The sequence below is a fragment of the Dendrobates tinctorius genome, unplaced genomic scaffold, assembly GCF_039654945.1.
Source record: "Dendrobates tinctorius isolate UK_male_01 unplaced genomic scaffold, ASM3965494v1 ptg000014l, whole genome shotgun sequence".
NCBI classification, from domain to species: Eukaryota; Metazoa; Chordata; class Amphibia; order Anura; family Dendrobatidae; genus Dendrobates; species Dendrobates tinctorius.
In genome coordinates this window covers 27,484,937-27,506,246 of record NW_027361682.1, presented here as the reverse complement: position 1 = coordinate 27,506,246, position 21,310 = coordinate 27,484,937, and positions in this window count along the sequence as shown.

Here is a 21,310-nt window from a genome sequence, read left to right as displayed (position 1 = left end):
CTACTCCCTATGTACAAGAATATAACAATTATAATACTGCTCCTATGTACAAGAATATAACTACTATAATACTGCCCCCTATGTACAAGAATATAACTACTATAATACTGCCCCTATATACAAGAATATAACTAATAAACTGTAAAGCGCTGCAGAATATGTTAGCGCTATATAAAATAAAGATTATTATTTATTTATTATTACTATAATACTGCTCCCTATGTACAAGAATATAACTACTATAATACTTCTCCTATGTACACGAATATAACTACTATAATACTGACCTCCATGTACAAGAATATAACTACTATAATACTGCTCCAATATACAAGAATATAACTACTATAATACTTCTCCTATGTACAAGAATATAACTACTATAATACTGACCTCCAAGTACAAGAATATAACTACTATAATACTGCTCCTATGTACAAGAATATAACTACTATAATACTTCTCCTATGTACAAGAATATAACTACTATAATACCGACCTCCATGTACAAGAATGTAACTACTATAATACTGCTCCTATGTGCAAGAATATAACTACTATAATACTGACCCCTATGTACAAGAATATCACTACTACAATACAGCTTCTATGTACAAGAATATAACTACTATAACACTGCCTCTATGTGCAAGAATATAACTACTATAATACTGCCCCCCATATACAAGAATATAACTACTATAATACTGCCCCTATGTACAATAATATAACTACTATAATACTGCACCTATGTACAAGAATATAACTACTATAATACTGCTCCCTATGTACAAGAATATAACAATTATAATACTGCTCCTATGTACAAGAATATAACTACTATAACACTGCCCCTATATACAAGAATATAACTACTATAATACTGCTCCTATGTACAAGAATATAACTACTGTAATACTGCCCCTATATACAAGAATATAACTACTAAACTGTAAAGCACTGAGGAATATGTTAGCGCTATATAAAAATAAAGATTATTATTTATTTATTATTACTATAATACTGCTCCCTATGTACAAGAATATAACTACTATAATACTTCTCCTATGTACAAGAATATAACTACTATAATACTTCTCCTATGTACAAGAATATAACTGCTATAATACTGCTCCCATGTACAAGAATATAACTGCTATAATACTGTCCCCTAAGTACAAGAATATAACTACTATAATACTGCTCCTATGTACAAGAATATAACTACTACAATACTTCTCCTATGTACAAGAATATAACTGCTATAATACTGCTCCCTAAACACAAAAATACAAAACTAAAATGGTGTGAAAATTCTCCTGTCACAATAAAAGTGACTTCTATAGATTGTACTTTTTACTTACAGCTGATATTCATATCTATAGAAATAAGTATATTATTTGTGTAAGAGTAAAGATACCTCTCATGCAATCGTACAAGTACATATGGAAAAAGTTTCTTGTCTACATGAATATACAGTAGTATTTTGCAGGATACAGTAGTTTCATGCAGTGCTATTCAACATATAACTCAAACCACTTAACATGTATGGTAAGAAATAAATAATTAGCCACATAAAAGGTTGTACAAAATTACAGTGAGTGCAATAGTGAAATGCCATTGCAAATGCACAAATAATTGCTAGAGGGAGCAGGCATACTTGTTCTTTACATCACGTGCTCAGCGCTTACAAAGACTCTATAATAAGAGAAGCCTGGAAAAGGATACAAGTGCATAGAAAAGAAAAACAGAAACGAAATTACCCTCCATGGTTTTTTCATGCACCTCGAGATAGGCACCAACCATGAGTGTTTGCATTCCAATTACAAAGAAGAAAGCCTAGGATACAAATGTGTTTTGCACAGTAACCCTACATTGTCCCTCACTGGGCCTGCCATACGTGTAGCTGCACTGGGACTTTTCGGTCTCTAATTCAAGTTCTAAGTAAGGCCGGTTTAACATTTGCGGGTGTGCCCGCAGCGTTTCTGATGCATACATCCGCATGCGCAATGTTTCCTATCTTTTACCTTGTGGACGCAGGTACATGCGTTTGCATGCGTTCGTCTGTGTTCGCTTACGCATGCGAGTCTTCGGGGTGTGCGGCGGGGTGCAGCTAACGCAACATGTTGCAATTTTGGAGGCATCAAATTGCCGCCGCCATACGCATGTGGAAGCTTGCAAAAGGAGTGCGTCTAAACAACGCATTACAGTCTATGGGAACGCATTTGTTTGCGTGCGCAAGTATTTTTCTGAGTAAACATGTCAAGGAACTGGTTTTAGCCACCCCCCACACAAAGCTGTATAAAAAGAGGGCGTGGGCACTCGAAGTCCACGACTCTCCAGACTGTGGAAGAGATTGGAAGACTCCAGACTGTGGAAGAGATCTGTGAAGACACAGAATTTACCAAAATGTGAGTATACAAGCTAATATCTGTGTCTGTTTTTCTCCCTGCAGTCTGTAATCATTTCTGTCTCTCTCTTGCAGCATTCATCACGATCACCATCTGGCCTCAAGCCCAGAGCACATTGAACACACCGGACAGGAGTCTGAAGTGAGTACATTTGCAAGTGATTGGTAAGCATTCACTGTCACTTTACATATGTGGCAAAATCATGTATTTTCTTTTACAGAACACTTCAACAAGTGCAGAGGAGCAGGAGCAGTAGACTCAGGCCCAAGTTCCAGGGGCAAGACGGCGTGTAAGTTTTTTTTTTGTTTGTTTGTTTTTTTGACTGTTTTTTCTTTCTTTCTCTTTTTTTAATTGTTTTATCTCTCCAACATTAATGTCTTTCTTTCATTTCTAGGTTCCACAACGGGAGGAGGACTACCTGGACAACAACCTCCTGATCACATTAGTGCAGGATCGAGTTGTGTTGTGGGACACCAGGGAGCAGCAGCACTCGGACGCTGGGGTGATTCGGCGGCTGTGGAATGAGGTGGCCCGATCAATGATGGATGACTGGGACAACTCCACGCCATTTATCACAGTCTTCTACTAGGCACTGCTCCTACTAGCCAGTTTCCTACTCCACACTGATGAGGGGCAAATACCCCGAAACAGCTGTCTGTGGATGGATACCATGTTTTGGCATAGGTGGTTTCCTTCATTGGAGACTGCCCTTCCCGTGGTTGTTCCTTCCCGGTGAAAGACCTGGCTAGTCATTGCTTGCGTTGAGAAACATGTGATGGTGTCTCCGCGGCTTCTGTTTTGCATGTTTTACATATTTCCCATAAGGGATGGGGGCAGTGCTCTAGAATCACTGCGTTGAGAAACACGTGATGGTGTCTCCGCAGTGTTGGATGATGATCTCCATGAGGTCAATCATCGTCATTTATCACAGTCTTCTACTAGGCACTGCTCCTACTAGCCAGTTTCCTACTCCACACTGATGAGGGGCAAATACCCCGAAACAGCTGTCTGTGGATGGATACCATGTTTTGGCATAGGTGGTTTCCTTCATTGGAGACTGCCCTTCCCGTGGTTGTTCCTTCCCGGTGAAAGACCTGGCTAGTCATTGCTTGCGTTGAGAAACATGTGATGGTGTCTCTGCGGCTTCTGTTTTGCATGTTTTACATATTTCCCATAAGGGATGGGGCAGTGCTCTAGAATCACTGCGTTGAGAAACACGTGATGGTGTCTCCGCAGTGTTGGATGATGATCTCCATGAGGTCAATCATCGTCATTTATCACAGTCTTCTACTAGGCACTGCTCCTACTAGCCAGTTTCCTACTCCACACTGATGAGGGGCAAATACCCCGAAACAGCTGTCTGTGGATGGATACCATGTTTTGGCATAGGTGGTTTCCTTCATTGGAGACTGCCCTTCCCGTGGTTGTTCCTTCCCGGTGAAAGACCTGGCTAGTCATTGCTTGCGTTGAGAAACAAGTGATGGTGTCTCCGCGGCTTCTGTTTTGCATGTTTTACATATTTCCCATAAGGGATGGGGGCAGTGCTCTAGAATCACTGCGTTGAGAAACATGTGATGGTGTCTCCGCAGTGTTGGATGATGATCTCCATGAGGTCAATCATCGTCATTTATCACAGTCTTCTACTAGGCACTGCTCCTACTAGCCAGTTTCCTACTCCACACTGATGAGGGGCAAATACCCCGAAACAGCTGCCTGTGGATGGATACCATGTTTTAGTATAGGTGGTTTCCTTCATTGGAGACTGCCCTTCCTGTGGTTGTTCCTTCCCGGTGAAAGACCTGGCTAGTCATTGCTTGCGTTGAGAAACAAGTGATGGTGTCTCCGCGGCTTCTGTTTTGCATGTTTTACATATTTCCCATAAGGGATGGGGGCAGTGCTCTAGAATCACTGCGTTGAGAAACACGTGATGGTGTCTCCGCAGTGTTGGATGATGATCTCCATGAGGTCAATCATCGTCATTTATCAAACTCCACGCCATGAGTCTGAAAGGAATTTCATAAGAATTTCATGAGAGTTTCTCGCATCACACACAGTTGTGTGATCCCAATTCCTGGCCTAAAGTGCATTGTTTTCTCATTTTTTTCCCCCTTCACATTGTACAAAATCAGAACCCATGGCGTTCGATGAAGGATCGCTTCAACAAGGACCTGAGACAGGAGATCCAAGTTCGTAATGGTGCTGCAGCTAGGATAAGAAAATACAAGTACCACAGGATGCTGTCTCTCCTGAGGCCTGTCCTTGCTCAGAGAATGTAAGTATTTTGTGTTGTATTCCATTGTGTTATATTCCCTAATCTGAATTTTTCTATTCCACAGGAGTTGGCGCTTGTACAATTGTTATTTTTTTGGTAGTCATGTTTTTCTTTTCTTTTCACAGAAACTAAAGCAGCACCCTAGAACCTGGATTGTCCTCTGGAGCGGTCCTTCAGCGAACAGCCTCGGAGCAGTCGCAGTCATCCGCCAGCGAAGCAGCAAGTAGGCCAGCATCACAGGCTGGAGAATAGGCAGCTGGTCCATCCAGTGTTCCCCTGTCCCAGGCCTCTGCCTCTTTTTTTGTTTGGTCTTCCCGCCAGCGGCAGAAGGCCTCGAACAGGACACTCATGCCCGAGTTTATTCACTTGAGCTTGGTCTTCCAGAATAGCCTGAAGGCAGTGGGAGATAGACTGGAAAGTGGTTTGACCCATATTATTGACACACTTTTCCCAGGCAATGCCTTGACCGTCTGGAAGCCGACCTCCAGAGACCAGGACACCATTTTTTTAAAGCGATCGAGAGGGGCATGTTGGAACACCTTACGCCTGATCTCCAGCTGAATGTGATGCAGGCCTGCAATGCTGATTACATTCAGTCTATGCAGACTCGGTACTTCCAGCAGCCACAGGTGGTTAATGCAAGGATGGTGGATGTGAATGAATGCAGCAGCCAGGATATACACTCACTGGCCACTTTATTAGGTACACCATGCTAGTAACGGGTTGGACCCCCTTTTGCCTTCAGAACTGCCTCAATTCTTCGTGGCAGAGATTCAACAAGGTGCTGGAAGCATTCCTCAGAGATTTTGGACCATATTGACATGATGGCATCACACAGTTGGCGCAGATTTGTCGGCTGCACATCCCTGATGCGAATCTCCCGTTCCACCACATCCCAAAGATGCTCTATTGGATTGAGATCTGGTGACTGAGGAGGCCATTTGAGTACAGTGAACTCATTGTCATGTTCAAGAAACCAATCTGAGATGATTCGAGCTTTATGACATGGCGCATTATCCTGCTGAAAGTAGCCATCAGATGTTGGGTACATTGTGGTCATAAAGGGATGGACATGGTCAGCAACAATACTCAGGTAGGCTGTGGCGTTGCAACGATGCTCAATTGGTACCAAGGGGCCCAAAGAGTGCCAAGAAAAAATTCCCCACACCATGACACCACCACCACCAGCCTGAACCGTTGATACAAGGCAGGATGGATCCATGCTTTCATGTTGTTTACGCCAAATTCTGACCCTACCATCCGAATGTCGCAGCAGAAATCGAGACTCATCAGACCAGGCAACGTTTTTCCAATCTTCTACTGTCCAATTTCGATGAGCTTGTGCAAATTGTAGCCTCAGTTTCCTGTTCTTAGCTGAGAGGAGTGGTACCCGGTGTGGTCTTCTGCTGCTGTAGCCCATCTGCCTCAAAGTTCGACGCACTGTGCGTTCAGAGATGCTCTTCTGCCTACCTTGGTTGTAACGGGTGGCAATTTGAGTCACTGTTGCCTTTCTATCAGCTCGAACCAGTCTGCCCATTCTCCTCTGACCTCTTGCATCAACAAGGCATTTCCGGCCACAGAACTGCCGCTCACTGGATTTTTTTTCTTTTTCGGACCATTCTCTGTAAACCCTAGAGATGGTTGTGCGTGAAAATCCCAGTAGATCAGCAGTTTCTGAAATACTCAGACCAGCCCTTCTGGCACCAACAATCATGCCACGTTCAAAGGCACTCAAATCACCTTTCTTCCCCATACTGATGCTCGGTTTGAACTGCAGGAGATTGTCTTGACCATGTCTACATGCCTAAATGCACTGAGTTGCCGCCATGTGATTGGCTGATTAGAAATTAAGTCTTAACACACAGTTGGACAGGTGTACCTAATAAAGTGGCCAGTGAGTGTATATTATACAAATGCATATGGTAAATATTTGTTGTAGTCCAAATGTACTGGGAATAGATTTGTTTAATTGTCTTACCTGTCTCTTGCCCTGTCTAAATGCCATAAAATAACTACCAGGTACTTTGATAAATGTACTTAAATTAAATGTACATAAATGCTACCCATGCATAAATGCTTCCCCAGGCTATGTCTCAATATATAGGAGGCTAGCTGTAAGATCTCTCACTATTTTACCTCACTCATTAGCAATCAATCTACTAAGTTAAGACAGCAGAAGGTAATAAATGAACAAACAAATAAACAAGTATGCAGGCGTACATGATCATAAGCCTCTTTGAAAAGTGTACTTGACCTCACAGCATAAAGGGACAAGCAGAGTAAGTTGAATTAGCTATATACCATTACATATGCTTGCAAAGATGAATAGGAATGACTGGACACATGCAGGATCAATGCAGGAAATTGAATGAGCTAAATATCCCTGCATAAATGCTTCCCCAGGCTATGTCTCAATATATCTCAATGGTATATATTTTCAGATGCAACCTTCTCCATTTACCAATAACAGGAAAAAGGTTCTTTTCATCATTAATCTCCTGACTGATGAGGCTCTTGCATGACCCTCACCTTATGTGGAAAAGAATTCTGACCTCTTTAACGACTTAATTTCCTTCATCTATGGATCAAGTGTTTGATGAGCCGCATCATTGTGCTACAGCTGAAACCAAGTTGCATAATCTACGGGCGTCGATCTGTAGCTGAATATACCTACAAATTCCTCAGCTTGGTGGCAGACACCACATGGAATTTAGCTGCCCAGAGGAGTCAATTTTGATGAAGATTATAAGAGCTAGTTAAGGATGAACTTGCAAGGGTCGAGACCCCTCATAATTTAGAGGACGCTATTCATCTATGTATCCGAATTGATCAGCGACTCACTGAACAAAGTAAGGAAAGACTGCGAGTATATGGAAACACCCCTAACTACTCCTTTACTCAATCAGCCTTAAAATACCAACAGGAAATGGAAAGTGTGCCTGAACCTATGCAAATTGTTGTAATCCATAAACCTCTCTGTGCAGTAGAGAAGGAGAGGTGATGTACAGAAAATGTATGCCTCTGGACATTTTGCTATTAACTGTCCTAATAAAAAGACCATAGCTTTCACAAAAATCAAGACTGAAAGCGATTTAGACATTTTTGAACTGCCAGATCCGGTCATGCAGACCATCTTTTTAACATATTTATTAATGACCTTGTAGGGGGCATAGAGAGTAGAATTTCAATATTTGCAGATGACACTAAACTCTGCAGGGTAATTAATACAGAGGAGGACAATTTTATATTACAGGAGGATTTATGTAAACTAGAAGCTTGGGCTGATAAATGGCAAATGAGCTTTAATGGGGATAAATGTAAGGTCATGCACTTGGGTAGAACGAACAAGTTGTATAATTATGTGCTTAATTGTAAAACACTGGGCAAAACAGTCACTGAAAAAGACCTGGGTGTATGGGTGGACGACAAACTCACATTTAGTGGCCAGAGTCAAGCAGCTGCTGCAAAGGCAAATAAAATAATGGGATGCATTAAAAGAGGCATAGATGCTCATGAGGAGAACATAATTTTACCTCTATATAAGTCACTAGTGCGACCACACTTAGAATACTGTGTACAGTTCTGGTCTCCGGTGTATAAGAAAGACATAGCTGAACTGGAGCGGGTGCAGAGAAGAGCGACCAAGGTTATTAGGGAACTAGGGGGTCTGCAATACCAAGACAGGTTATTACACTTGGGGTTATTTAGTTTGGAGAATCGAAGGCTTAGGGGTGATCTTATTACAATGTATAAATATATGTGGGGACAATACAAAGACCTTTCTAATGATCTTTTTACTCTTAGACCTGTGACGGGGACAAGGGGGCATCCTCTACGTCTGGAGGAAAGAAGGTTTAAGCATACTCACAGACGCGGATTCTTTACTGTAAGAGCAGTGAGACTATGGAACTCTCTGCCATGTGATGTTGTAATGAGTAATTCACTATTAAAATTTAAGAAGGGACTGGATGCCTTTCTTGAAAAGTATAATATTACAGGGTATATACACTAGTCTCCTTAATATTGCGTTGATCCAGGGAGCTAGTCTGATTGCCGTATGTGGAGTCGGGAAGGAATTTTTTTCCCCAATGTGAAGCTTACTGTTGCCACATGGGGTTTTTTTGCCTTCCTCTGGATCAACATGTTAGGGCAAGTTAGGATAGGATATGGGTTGAACTAGATGGACTTAAAGTCTCCCTTCAACCTTAATTACTATGTTACTATGTTACTATGTATCTCATCTGTAATGTAGGATAAAGACAGAGCAATCACTATCATCTTATTTTGTCATTCCCATACAGGTCATAATTGGGAGCCAAAAAATACAATGCTCTGCCATGTTAGATTCTGGAGCAGGAGGAAATTTTATGGACTTACAATATATGCTTGATGATAGCATAGTAAGTAGGACTAAATCCATTCCAATTGATATGGAAACTGTGGATTTATCACCTTTATAATCTGGACCTGTTACTCAGGAGACAATTGAAGTTGAAATCTGTATGGAGCCGAATCATCATGAAGCTGTTAGTTTCCATCTTATTTCCTCTCCAAAATTTCCAGTTATTCTAGAAATTCCCTTGTTTTCAATCCATAATGTATCTGTCAACTGGGTATCAAGGACCATTTCCTTTCCTTCTAAGTACTGTAAGAGCCAATTGCCATGCTAATTTATCTGTTTACGAACAAATTCAAGTATCCGAGATTTCTCATCGGAATTATGATAAACTACCACCTCAGCACCAACAGTTCAATGAGGTCTGCAGTAAGAAGAAAGCTGATCAACTGCCTCCTTATCGTTCTTACGACTGTCCTATTGAATTGTTTCCTGGGGCATCCGTTCCGTTTGGGTGAATTTATAATCTTTCTAAACCGGAATTGAAAGTACTAAAGGAATAACTAGATGAAAATTTAGAGAAAAGCTTTATTCAACTTTCTTCTTCACCAGATGCTGCACCCTTGTTTTTTTGTAGAAAAGAAGAACTCAACCCTGCGGCCATGTATTGATTACAGCGAAATAAATAAGATTGTGGTTAAAAATCGCTACCCACACCCCTTAATTCCTGAGTTGCTGGAGAGACTGTGTTCTGCCAAGAATGTTACCAAACTCGATCTAAGAGGGGCTTACAATCTCATACGCATTCGCCCGGGAGATGAGTGGAAAACCGCCTTTAGAACTAGATATGGATCTTTTGAAAACCTGGATATATGTTTCGGCCTTAGCAACGCCCCTGCCACCTTTCAGCACTTAGTTATTGATGTTTTTCGAGGTTTCTTGGATTGATTTGTTGTTGTTTATCTCGATAACATACTTATATTTTCAGATACCTTGGAGGAGCATCACATGCATGCCCAGTTAGTCCTGAAACATCTACAGGAGAATCAGCTCTATATCAAACTACAAAAACGTGAATTTGAACAAACCAGGACTCAATTCCTGGGATATATAATTTCCCCAGGAGGCCTGAGCATGGATCCCAGTAAAATCAGAGCGGTAGTTGACTGACCTACTCCAATAAATCTAAAGGACGTCCAGCGCTATATAGGATTTGCAAATTTCTACTGAAAATTCATTAAAAACTTTTCAAAAATTATTTTACCAATTACCTCACTCTCAAAGAAAGCCAAAGTGTTTTACTGGTCCCCAAAGGAACAAGTAGCTCTCGACAACCCAAAGGCACTTTTTACTTTTGCACCATTACTAGTCCATCCAAACCCTGAACTGCCATTTGTTGTCGTAGTAGATGCCTCAGACTCTGCGGTGGGAGCCATTTTATCACAGCAAGTTGAAGACAAGATGCAGCTTCATCCATGTGCATTCTTTCTCATATCATGTCATCTGCGGAAAAGAATTATGACATTGGAAATAAGGAACTTTTAGCTATTAAACTCACCATCTTTGAATGGAGACATCTTTTGGAGGGGGCCAGTCATCTGGTGACTTTCCTTACTGACCTCAAAAATGTAGAATTCATCCGCACTGCTAAGAGTAACTCATACAAACCAGCGAATCCCCGCAAAGCACTGTACATGCGCTAGGGGGGATTCAGAAGTCTGCAGTCACACAGCAACTGCTGACTTAGGCCTGTTTCACACTTCCGTTTTTGACCATCAGTCAAAATCCGCCGTTTTGCAAAAAAAAAAGGATCCACCATTTTTTTTGGCAGATCCGTTTTTTTCCCCATTGATTTGCATTACCGGCGGATCTTGACAGATGGCCATCCGTTGGATCCATTTTATTGCGGATCCGTCAATTTTTTTGCGTCCGCCGACATGCCTGGACGGACCATGCAACTTTTTTTTGCTGCAGGATCCGCATTTTATAGTGCGCATGCCCGGAGGAATGAAGTCAGCTGGAACTTTAACCCTGAAATCATTTCTGGCGGACAGAAAAGATTCTCTCTCTCTCTCTCCTTCCCGGGCTGCGGTTCCTTTAAAATTCTTCATTCATCAGATCCGTCAAAAAAACGGTCCGGTGGCACCCGTTCACATCAGTTAGCAACGGATCCGCTTTCCGCCATTTTGGCGGATTTTAACTGACACAAAAAAACTGAAGTGTGAAACAGGCCTTATCGATTAAGGGAAGTAATGGAATAAACTTACAAAGCAACACATTTTTATATTGGTTTTATCCATAAACTACAAATTGATGCTCAATAGCAGACGTCTCCTTTAATTATAACTAGGATAACTTTACTAAAATGTGTTGCCATATTTGTATTTGTCTGTATCAGTAACATTAGGAAAGTGATGCTTGGCAGAGAAATGGCTCACTCCTCTCTGCACTGTGTTCGCTTGAAGAGATAATCCCCCTGAAGCGCAGATGTTAAATCGTATCTGGCACTTGGGATTTTTAGCAGGCGAACTGCTTTTCACTGATCTCTGACTGTTTCAATTTTCCATTGTGCTGGAGGATTACACACTTAGCCTGTGATATATGTTCTTGTAGGAATGGAGGGGAGCAGCAGGTTGTGTCCACAGGTCAGGATAATTCAAGCCCTGGAAAACGATTTGTATCCAGGGTCATTTTCAAGCAGATTAAACTGCTGTATTTTTTAGGTTTTAATTTTTATGGAAGTCTACTACATGGCACTGTTCAAGGAAATCACATCAAGTTTGCTCAGGAAACAACATAAAAACATAGCCAGTTCCATTGAATTACCACTTTAAAGAGGATTTGTCACCAGGTACAAAGTGGCCAGTTTTACCTCTTATTTTATTCCCATTTTTCCCCTGAATATTCTGTTTTTTATTTTTTCTAAAACTTCCATACGGTTCCAGAGATATGAGCATTTTTATTCAGTACTAATTTTTATGGTTTTTCCCAAGGAGGCGTGTCACACATAAGAATTCCATAGACACGCCCCAAGATAATGCTGTGAGCCACGCCCCTGTCATAAAGACCTTAAAAATTAGCACTCAATAAAAAGGCCCGTTTCTCTGCAACCGTATAGCGGGTTTACTAAAAACAAAAAAATGAATTCCAAGGAGAGCAGTGGTAACAAAATAAGTGTAAAACAGACCACTTTTGATCTGGTGACAGATCCTCCTTAAAGGGACAATTCATTGAAACTAGCTATGTTTTGTTGCTGATTCCTGTGCAAACCTTGTACAGTGTCCTCAAAAAGTGTAATTTAGTAGCACTCCATAAAAATGAAAACTTTCTGAAAAATAACAATTACAAATATTGTGACTAACACAAGAACATTCAGGGATCATAATTCAGAAAGGATTGTAAGACAGGCCAGGGATAAAGAATTGTAATTAAGCAGCAAATATATGTGGGAAACAGCAAAAGAATGAATCAAATAGAGTTTTACTGAAGACTATGGGGTCCCATACACAATGGTTTGGTTGATCATTCGGACAGTGGCTATGTCTCCCGACTCTCCCATACAGAGGAGAAATCTGCTGAGAACTCCTGTATTTCATGCAAAAGGCCATTCCAAGACTATTCTGGCGGCGGTTTACCTTGTTGAGAACAAAGGAAGTCTGAAATTAGAAATGCCTGATTGTTATATTCCCCAACATCATTTATTGGGATCCTCCAGACTGACAGCCAACCCCTGTCGATATTGGTGGATTCACCCGATGATAGTGTAATGTGTATGGGTCCTTAAGATTGCCAGGCAAACTTCATTTACATAGCATGACTTCCAGGGCCGCCATCAGGGCATTACAGCCCTTACACCTGTATGGGGCCCGGTGATTAGGGGGGCCCGAGCATGCTGGCAGCCCGGTCCACGCTCGGGCCCCCCTACATTTTGTTCAGACTTCTCCAGCGCTTCTTAACCCAGCCTGCCCCCTCCCCCCCGATGCAACATGGTCCAGTGCCGCCGTCACGTGACATCACACGCTGCTCTCTCTGCTCCACTTCCTCATTCCGGAGCAGAGCAGTGTGTGGTGTGCGCGCGGCTGCGCGCCATGTGGCAGGATCGGACTGGGAGCAGAAGATGGTGACTGACCGTGGACGGCGAAGTCCTGCAGCACAAGATATTGTAGAAGTAAGCAATGCTGTATCGGGTGATCCAGGCTCTAACCTGGGAGCAGCCTACAGCAGCAGCCATGCACTATGGCAGCTATGGAAGTCACAGGGAGCAGCAGCTGCAGCGGGAGAGGCGACACCTCCAGCACTGGTGAGGAGGAGAGGATGAGGCGCCTCTTCCAGACCTGTGATGGGGACGGCGACAGCTATATCTGGTATGGTGGGGTGCAAGTTTCCCACACACTTCTGAATAGTTGGCTGCAGGGGGCACTTATCCCCCTGTGAGTGCAGGAGGCTGAGAGCCCTTGTGCCCACTGCTGATACCACTCTCCAGGCCCTGGGGGCACATGGGGCTCCACTCATTCTGCCCTGGTACAGCACATGTCTCTCCTGTGCCTATGTGCTGCACACCTTTCCTGGGTACAGCAGGGGGAATCTGCTGGTAGGTTCAGTCCTCAGGGTGCTGCTCCCATTGCCCTGAGAAGTGGAGTTATTTCTAGCAATTCCTGACATTTGTGCCCATGTACTTAGAACAGTTTATGAAGGGCAGCGCTGGCACTTGAGAAATCCCGGGATGTGACATTCGGGCTCAGTCTTACAGGATTTATGGCAGATGTGACACATCTTAGTTTACCTAAGGCCATGTTCACACTGAGGTGTAAGTGCACCAGAATCTGAAGCAAAAAAAAAATCTATGGTTGACCCTGTGCTCGCTGTGGGGTCTGCGTGTGGAATACCCCATCCCAATGTGTACGGCCACCCACTGCGGTGTCCAGGAAGATTGTTCACTAGGTGACATGTCACAGGTTGAAAAAAATCGAGCGAATGACCAGCAGCGCAGATTACCCGCTGGAGATTATGGGGGCAAGTTGTGGGTAGTTCATATGGAAATCTGCTCTGTGGAGACTTAAGGCCCCGTCTCACTAAGCGACTCACCAGCGATCCCGACACCGATATCAAGGTGTCAGGATCGCTGGTAAGTCGCTATGTGATCACTGGTGAGCTGTCACACAGACAGCTTCACCAGCGATCAGCACAGCGATGCCGAGCGCCCGGCATCGCTGGCTATCGCTGTAGAAAATAGTATCAAAATAAAAAATATAGTTATTCTCACCTTCCGACGTCCCGTTCAGCCATCCTGCCTCTCTCCACGCTCCGGTCCCAGTGATCCTTTGCACGAATGACCGCGAGATGTCACGGTCTCGCAGGATAACAAAGTCTCGCTGTCATTCATGCAAAGGATCACTGGGACCGGAGCGTGGAGAGAGGCAGGATGGCTGAACGGGACATCGGAAGGTGAGAATAACTATATTTTTTATTTTTTTAATTATTTTTTTACACCTGATCGCTGGTCTCCCGCTGTCACACACAGTGATGCGTGCTGGCCAGCGGGAGACCAGCGACCAAAGAAATGTCCAGAGATTTCTTCCAGCGATACCGGCAGGGGGGCCGCTCGCTGATCGCTGTCACACATAGCGATCTCGCTGGTGAGATCGCTGTTACGTCACAAAAGTTGTGACTCAGCAGCGATCTCGCTACCGAGATTGCTTAGTGAGACGGGGCCTTAACTCTAAGGTTGGTTTATACTGAGGTGTTTTTTGCAGAAGAAAATCTTTAAAAAAACACCAGTTTTAGAGTTTGTGTTGTAAAACACTGCCAAGAACTCTCTGTGTGAACATGTCCTACGAGAGGAAAAACAATCTTTTTTTCAAGAAGAAAACTCTTCAGGAATCATTGCTTTTCGCTTGGGTTTTGTAAACCTGAAACCTCCTTTATATTAGTTTCTGCACTTAACCTGAGCTCTTTTTCAACACTTTATTCTTGCTGGTGTTTTTTCTTTTGGAGGGGGGGAGCGTCTTACTGACATTCTTTTTTTTTTTTTAAACGAAAGCGCTGACAGGCGCTTGAAAAGATTTCTTGATCTTGACGCCCTTTTAGCTTTCCCATTGACTTATCCCCAAATAACATTAATCTGTAGATATGGGGTTAATCTGCTGGTTGATATAATTCTAGCTGCCCAGTCGCTGTTCTGAATGCCCAGCTGCTGCGAGGAAATGAACTTTATTCTCCCAGGAGCTGCTGGATTTCAGTCATAGAGGGCCGTCTCTATCAGTGCTGAGACGGCTGTTCGTCAGTGTCGTGACGTGGTTACAGCTGTCGCTCAGTAATAGTATGTCCAAAGTGCTGTGCTCTATATTACAAGAAATCCCATGCCGACTGTGCTTCTGTTTGCCGCTGTGTAAACTCAGAATGTCGGTTATCTGCAGCAGAGATGCTAGTCTGTGCTGTGTAGTCTCACACATAGCCATTCATTTGATGTGGTAAATCCGCATGGTTCACTGGACACATGCGGATTTACCTGCATGATTAGAACACAGCATTTTGGATGCAGCAAAAATACTCTGCGTACAAAACGCTGCTATATCCTGATCATGGGCACATAGCCTAACCTGTGGATTAACCCCATATCTACCGACTGTTAGCATTTGGGGACATGACAGGTTCCCGCTATTGAGTATTTTCTTAGTGTAAACCATCAGAAGAATGGACAGATCTCTTATTTTAAAGGCACGGTATTTTTGAAAGCATTTAAAAGATGTTCAGAAGCCTGAATATATCTTCAGCAAGTCATTATCCCCAACATATTCATAGGACCAATGTTTTGATTGTTTTATAAGTTTTTTTTTCTGCCATTTTTGATTGAATCCCTGAAAAAGAGGTTGGACAAAGACGACATTTGTACACACCTGAATGGTTCTTTAACCCCTTAGTGACCGAGCCAATTTTTACAATTCTGACCACTGTCAATTTGTGAGACAATAACTGTTAGGCCAGGAACACACTTGTGAGTGCAATGCGAGTCTCTCGCATCAATACCCAGCACTGCCGCCGGCACTCGGGACCGGAGAGTACAGCTGCATGTATTTCTATGCAGCTGAACGCTTCGGTCCGAACCGCTGGCGGCAGTGCTGGGTATTGATGCGAGAGACTCACATTGCACTCACAAGTGTGACCCTGGCCTTAATGTGGGATGGTGAAAAGTGTAGTTTTTCCAAGAGATAGGGGTGGGGCTGTGGACAATTAGAGGGGTGGAGCGTGGGTGGAGTCTCAAGGGGGCCCCAAAAATTTTTCCAGTATGGGGCCCTGAAATTCCTGGTGGCAGCCCTGATGACTTCATATGCCCATGAGTGATATGATATGAACAGTCTTACAAATCTTTGTTTGTGACTGTTGCATTGACTTTAAAGATCACCTAATATGAATGGGTCAATTGTGAGTCAAATGATAGGAGGCTTCTTTATTGGGGGTTTTTTGGTTTAGCACTCTTATGTTCTTTCTTGTACTAGTTTCCATCTATGAATTCAGTATTTTTAGGAACCTATTTCACCTCCTTACTGTTGACTTGTTGGTAATGTTAATATTGGTAAGATGTTCCAAAAATTAGGACATTTTTACAAGATCTTCCCTCAAACATATGCTCTTTGATATCCATAGCGATCACTGAGGGACAGCAACCCTATCAGCTATGCATGTTTCATTTGGCTATCAAAATCCTGTAATAACTCAGAATATTTCCCCTAAGATCACTTGGCCAAGAGCTAGAAATTCTACTTTGGTGTCCATGTTTTTGATAGTCCTTAAAGTTTTTTTTAATTATTTCTCTGAAAATTTGCACTTCTCCAAGAGAGAGAAAAATGGCTTCCTAGGAGCAGCTATTGGAAGTAGCCACCCTATATCATGTCGACCAGTAATGATATTCGCCTGGATATTTATTCTATGCCATGTGGCAAGGTTCATTAAGGGGTCAATGTTGAGTTATAGGGTGATCCTTGAGATCTTTCTTTTTGTTGAAGGAGATCTAAATTGTTTATCTTGTTTCCAGGGAGCATTACCTGGCCTATAAGTCTCCTTACACCAACTCGGTGACTTCCACAAGTAGAAACAATACCACTTAAGTCCAACATACACCTTAGATGGCTATCGGTCAAATTATGCTTCAGCCAATCTGTTCCATCGGTGGCTATTTTGGCCATCTTTCCCATACACAGGAGCGCTCAATTATCTCAGCGCTCTAGTGTTCTCTATGAGAGAGGTGTCTACTTTTCTTTGGGAGAGCAAAATAATCAGCAGCCTGAAATCGTACATGCCAGATCTTTATCTCCTCCGACAATCATCTATCGGGGGAAGACCATACACATTAAACTATCAGCTGAACCCATCGATATCGATGTTAGTCCAATGTATATGGGGGCTTTTGACCTTAAAGGGAATCTGTCACCCCTTTTTTCAGATATCCTATAATGATATCATTCAATTGTGTGTCACATAAGGATTCTCTAAGTACTTTTGCTTCCCCCTGACCCCGCACCTTTCATGCATAAATACCTTTTTTATATCGGTTCAGATGTATGTAAACTGCCGCAGTCCAGTCCGATGGGCGGGGCTTATTCAACTGCTCCCCCCCTGTCTTGCTCTACACAAGAAGAAATGCGTAGAACAAGACGGGGGGGAGCAGGTGAATAAGTCCCGCCCAGCAGACCGGACAGCGGCAGTTTACATACATCTGAACCGATATAAAAAAGGTATTTATGCATGAAAGGTGCGGGGTCAGGGTGAAGCAAAAGTACTTAGAGAATCCTTATGTGACACACAATTGAATGATATCCTTATATGATATCTCAAAAAAGGGTGACAGATTCCCTTTAATCTATATTTTTTTGTTTTTTAGATGTTCATCATTTTGCATTGCAGCCTACAGACTTTGATCTACTCAATGATTAGGAAAAAGTTAGTCAAGTATCAATATATGTATATACTGACTTATAAAAAGCAAAAGCAATATTTTGAGTGACGACTGGCAGGCAGGGTATGAATAATTTGTAAGTCACGATTTAGACTCATGGCCCTTGGAGCTTTCTCCAGAAACTCAAAGTGGCAATCTGTTGTGAACATTTCCTTCATGTTACGTCTTGGCCGTCTGTGTAATTTATGTGGTATTATTTCAGACTCTCATAGATCACAGACTTACCCGGGCTCAGCTGTGTGCTAAACAGTCCATGAATTAGTCATAATGTTATTGTCAGGACCAGGGCAGATAAAAAAGAAGGAAATTAGCTTCTAGGGGGCTGTGGATGGGGTCATATTCAGAGACCGCCGAAAATTATTAGACATTGAATCACCATCAATCGTTGAAATCTAAGAGTCAAATGGGGTCACAGACAAAAATCACCTTGATGTGTGGGAAGATAAATCACAAAAAATTGCAAGACACCAAATTGCTTCTGCAAAAACATCAAAGCACATAGAAAATCCACCAAGAATCTGTAATTAATCGTCACTTAGCTGAAGTTGCTGAGAGTGGCTGGTGTACAGTTTACGGAGCTCCGAGACTCCGAACATTGTGTACTTCCAGCCTCTATAGGACCTATATCAGGTCAGAGTTAGTACCGGGTGTCGGACCCCCACTAATCTGATATTAAAGGGGTTGGTTGTCCAGTGAAAGTAAGTTATCTCCTATCCACAGGTGATAACTTATTGATCAGTGGGAGTATGAGAGCTCAGACTGGCACCAATCGGCAGAATCGGGAACTTTTATCCCCCTTAAAATAAAGCAGAAGTGCGTTTATGCAACCTGCGCTCTTTTCAGTCCACATGGGACTGCTGAGCGCTGCATTCTGCTTATTCCAGCAGCCCTATAGAAAATCAAAGGAGCAACAATCAGGGATCCGGCCTGCTGCTTTATTTTGTATTGGGGATAAAAGTGTCCTGTTGGGGATACAAGTTCCTCGATATGTGAGGCATACATTGATCAGAAAGTTATCACCTATCCAGTTGATAGATAACTTGTTTTCACTGGACAAAACCATTCATTACCTATTCTAATTATGAGTCATTAATATCTAAGTATGAACAAGCCCTTAAAATGAACACTACTTTAATCACCTGGTTTCCCAATCAATCAGCAATTGATGGCACATTCTAGTAATAATGTAACACTTGAAAACCCCTTTAAAGTGAAATTTGTAAGTTTGTTAGTGTACAACAAAGTGCCAGCAACATGTCCACAATGGTAAATGTCTGTGAAAATGAAATGACATATGGAGCGCCCTCACTAACCAGGGCTGTGGGGTACTCAGTACCGGGCCGGTTGATCTTCTCAACGGGGGGTTATCACGGCAGCAGTGACCCGGTCCGTGGCCCTGGGGCTCCATTGCAAAAGGGGTTGTTTCAGTGTGCTTATGGTGGTGAAAGTCTATAAGTGATGATTCGTGATGCCACCTTTGGTGTTCGGCAATGTAGATGTAAGCCGACGCTGCAGACAGATCCTCTGGGACAGATGGTGTGGTGCAGCAGTGATGTTATAGCCCTCACAGGCAGGGCTGTAGTCCCAGGGCAGTGTAGGTGAAGTGACACTTAGAGTCGTGCCGTGTCCTCCGGGTGAGGAGCTCAGCCAACTTCCAGGCAAGATGAAGTACTCCCTTCCAACGCTCCGCCAACATATGAGCCTTTTCTGAACATCTGTTCTTATAGCACCTTTGAGTGAAGTACTCACAGTACTGAGTTACACTGGAGTTCCTCCTGTCAGATGTTCCTATGAACTCTACTTGTACGGCAGACAGCTGTAGCCTGCTTCGGGGACTCCTTACTACCTAGTCCCCGCTCACTGTCGTTGCTGTTGTGCCCCCAAGTCTTGTGTGGGAATAAAGTGGTCACTACTTCTATTCCTCCGGTGTCTGCTGCAGGACCATTAGTATCCATACAACCTCGGGGACCGGACCCTGGCCTTGCGCTTAGAACTTGGGAAGGGTTCTCTCTTCCAACCCTGATCCTTAGTCCTCCTATTCTCCTTACGTTCCGTTCCATTCCTTCTTTCCAATGGATAATCAAGCTTCCTTTCTCTGTCTCTTTCCTGTGCCAGCAGACCCAGATCACTGTGGCCTGCTGCAGCACTTCCTTCTTCCATCCCCCTCCCGGGGATCTTCTCTTTCTCACTCTCTGTCCTTCTACATCCTCACTCACTGACTGAATGAAAGACTGACCGACTGACTCAACTCTTCCCGCTCTTTTATGTGAACTAAACTCCACCCACCTCCCAGCATGTTTCGTGTTCCAAGCAGGGAGCCACCAAGGGGTGCTATGCTACACTCCAAGCAGGGAGCAGGCGCTTGGCATCACTACTTTGTGGTGTGGGATGCAGGTGTTGGAGCGTGGTCAGGTGTCTCCACCTTACTTGGATAGTGGGGTACTACACCTCAGGAGGAGGTGCAGTACCTCTGTGGCGACTGAACCCTCAGGGGCGCCACACATATACATACAGTATATATATACATGTCAGAGGGGGCAAGGACGGTAGTCGCAGCCAAGGACACCGGGGCTCTGGTGTCCTGACCTCCTCCCACAGAAATACCATCAGTATCTACTGGTGTACCTGTTCTTGTTGCTGGTCCATGGTCAGAGATTCCACTGCGGTGTGATCCAGATCCTGCACACTTGTTTCGAGTGCATGAAGATGAAATAACGGACACAGATACCGGTTCTGATGCAAAATCAACGCTTTTACTTTCTTCTTCAACGGTCCCGTACACATCAGTTACATCACAGTCCACACAGCATTCCTCCTGCTCTTTCCTTTTCTTACGTTCTTTGCCCTCACATACATTACGGGGTCGTAGCGCACTTGGTGGTACCGCAGCTTCACTACTGTAGGACCTCAGTACATAGGGGATCCAGCTCATCCGCTTCACCCTGGACTTGCCAGCTTCAGCCCTATTGAGGATCTGCCACATGATGAACGTTCTGCGCCCTGCACGACTTTTGGACCAGGTTTCCTTCTCCTTTCCTGCTGCTGACGTGAGCTGTAACTTCCCCGTGTGCTTCCTGTGCTGAGATAATCTTATAAATGTGTTCCTACTGTGTAATGGCTGTGTCTCACCGTGCAGAGACATGGTCTGATCATGCCACAGCTCCTGGGCAGGGGAGGAAGCAAAATAGTATACTGGTATTACAGCAGGGGACCACAGCTGATTCTTTCCTTGAGGTAAAACGTTGTTTAAAAACAGGCAGGGAAATGTCTTACCTCCCAGAAAGAATCGGCTGTGATCCCATGCTGTAATATCTCTATATTTTTTTGCCCCACCCCCG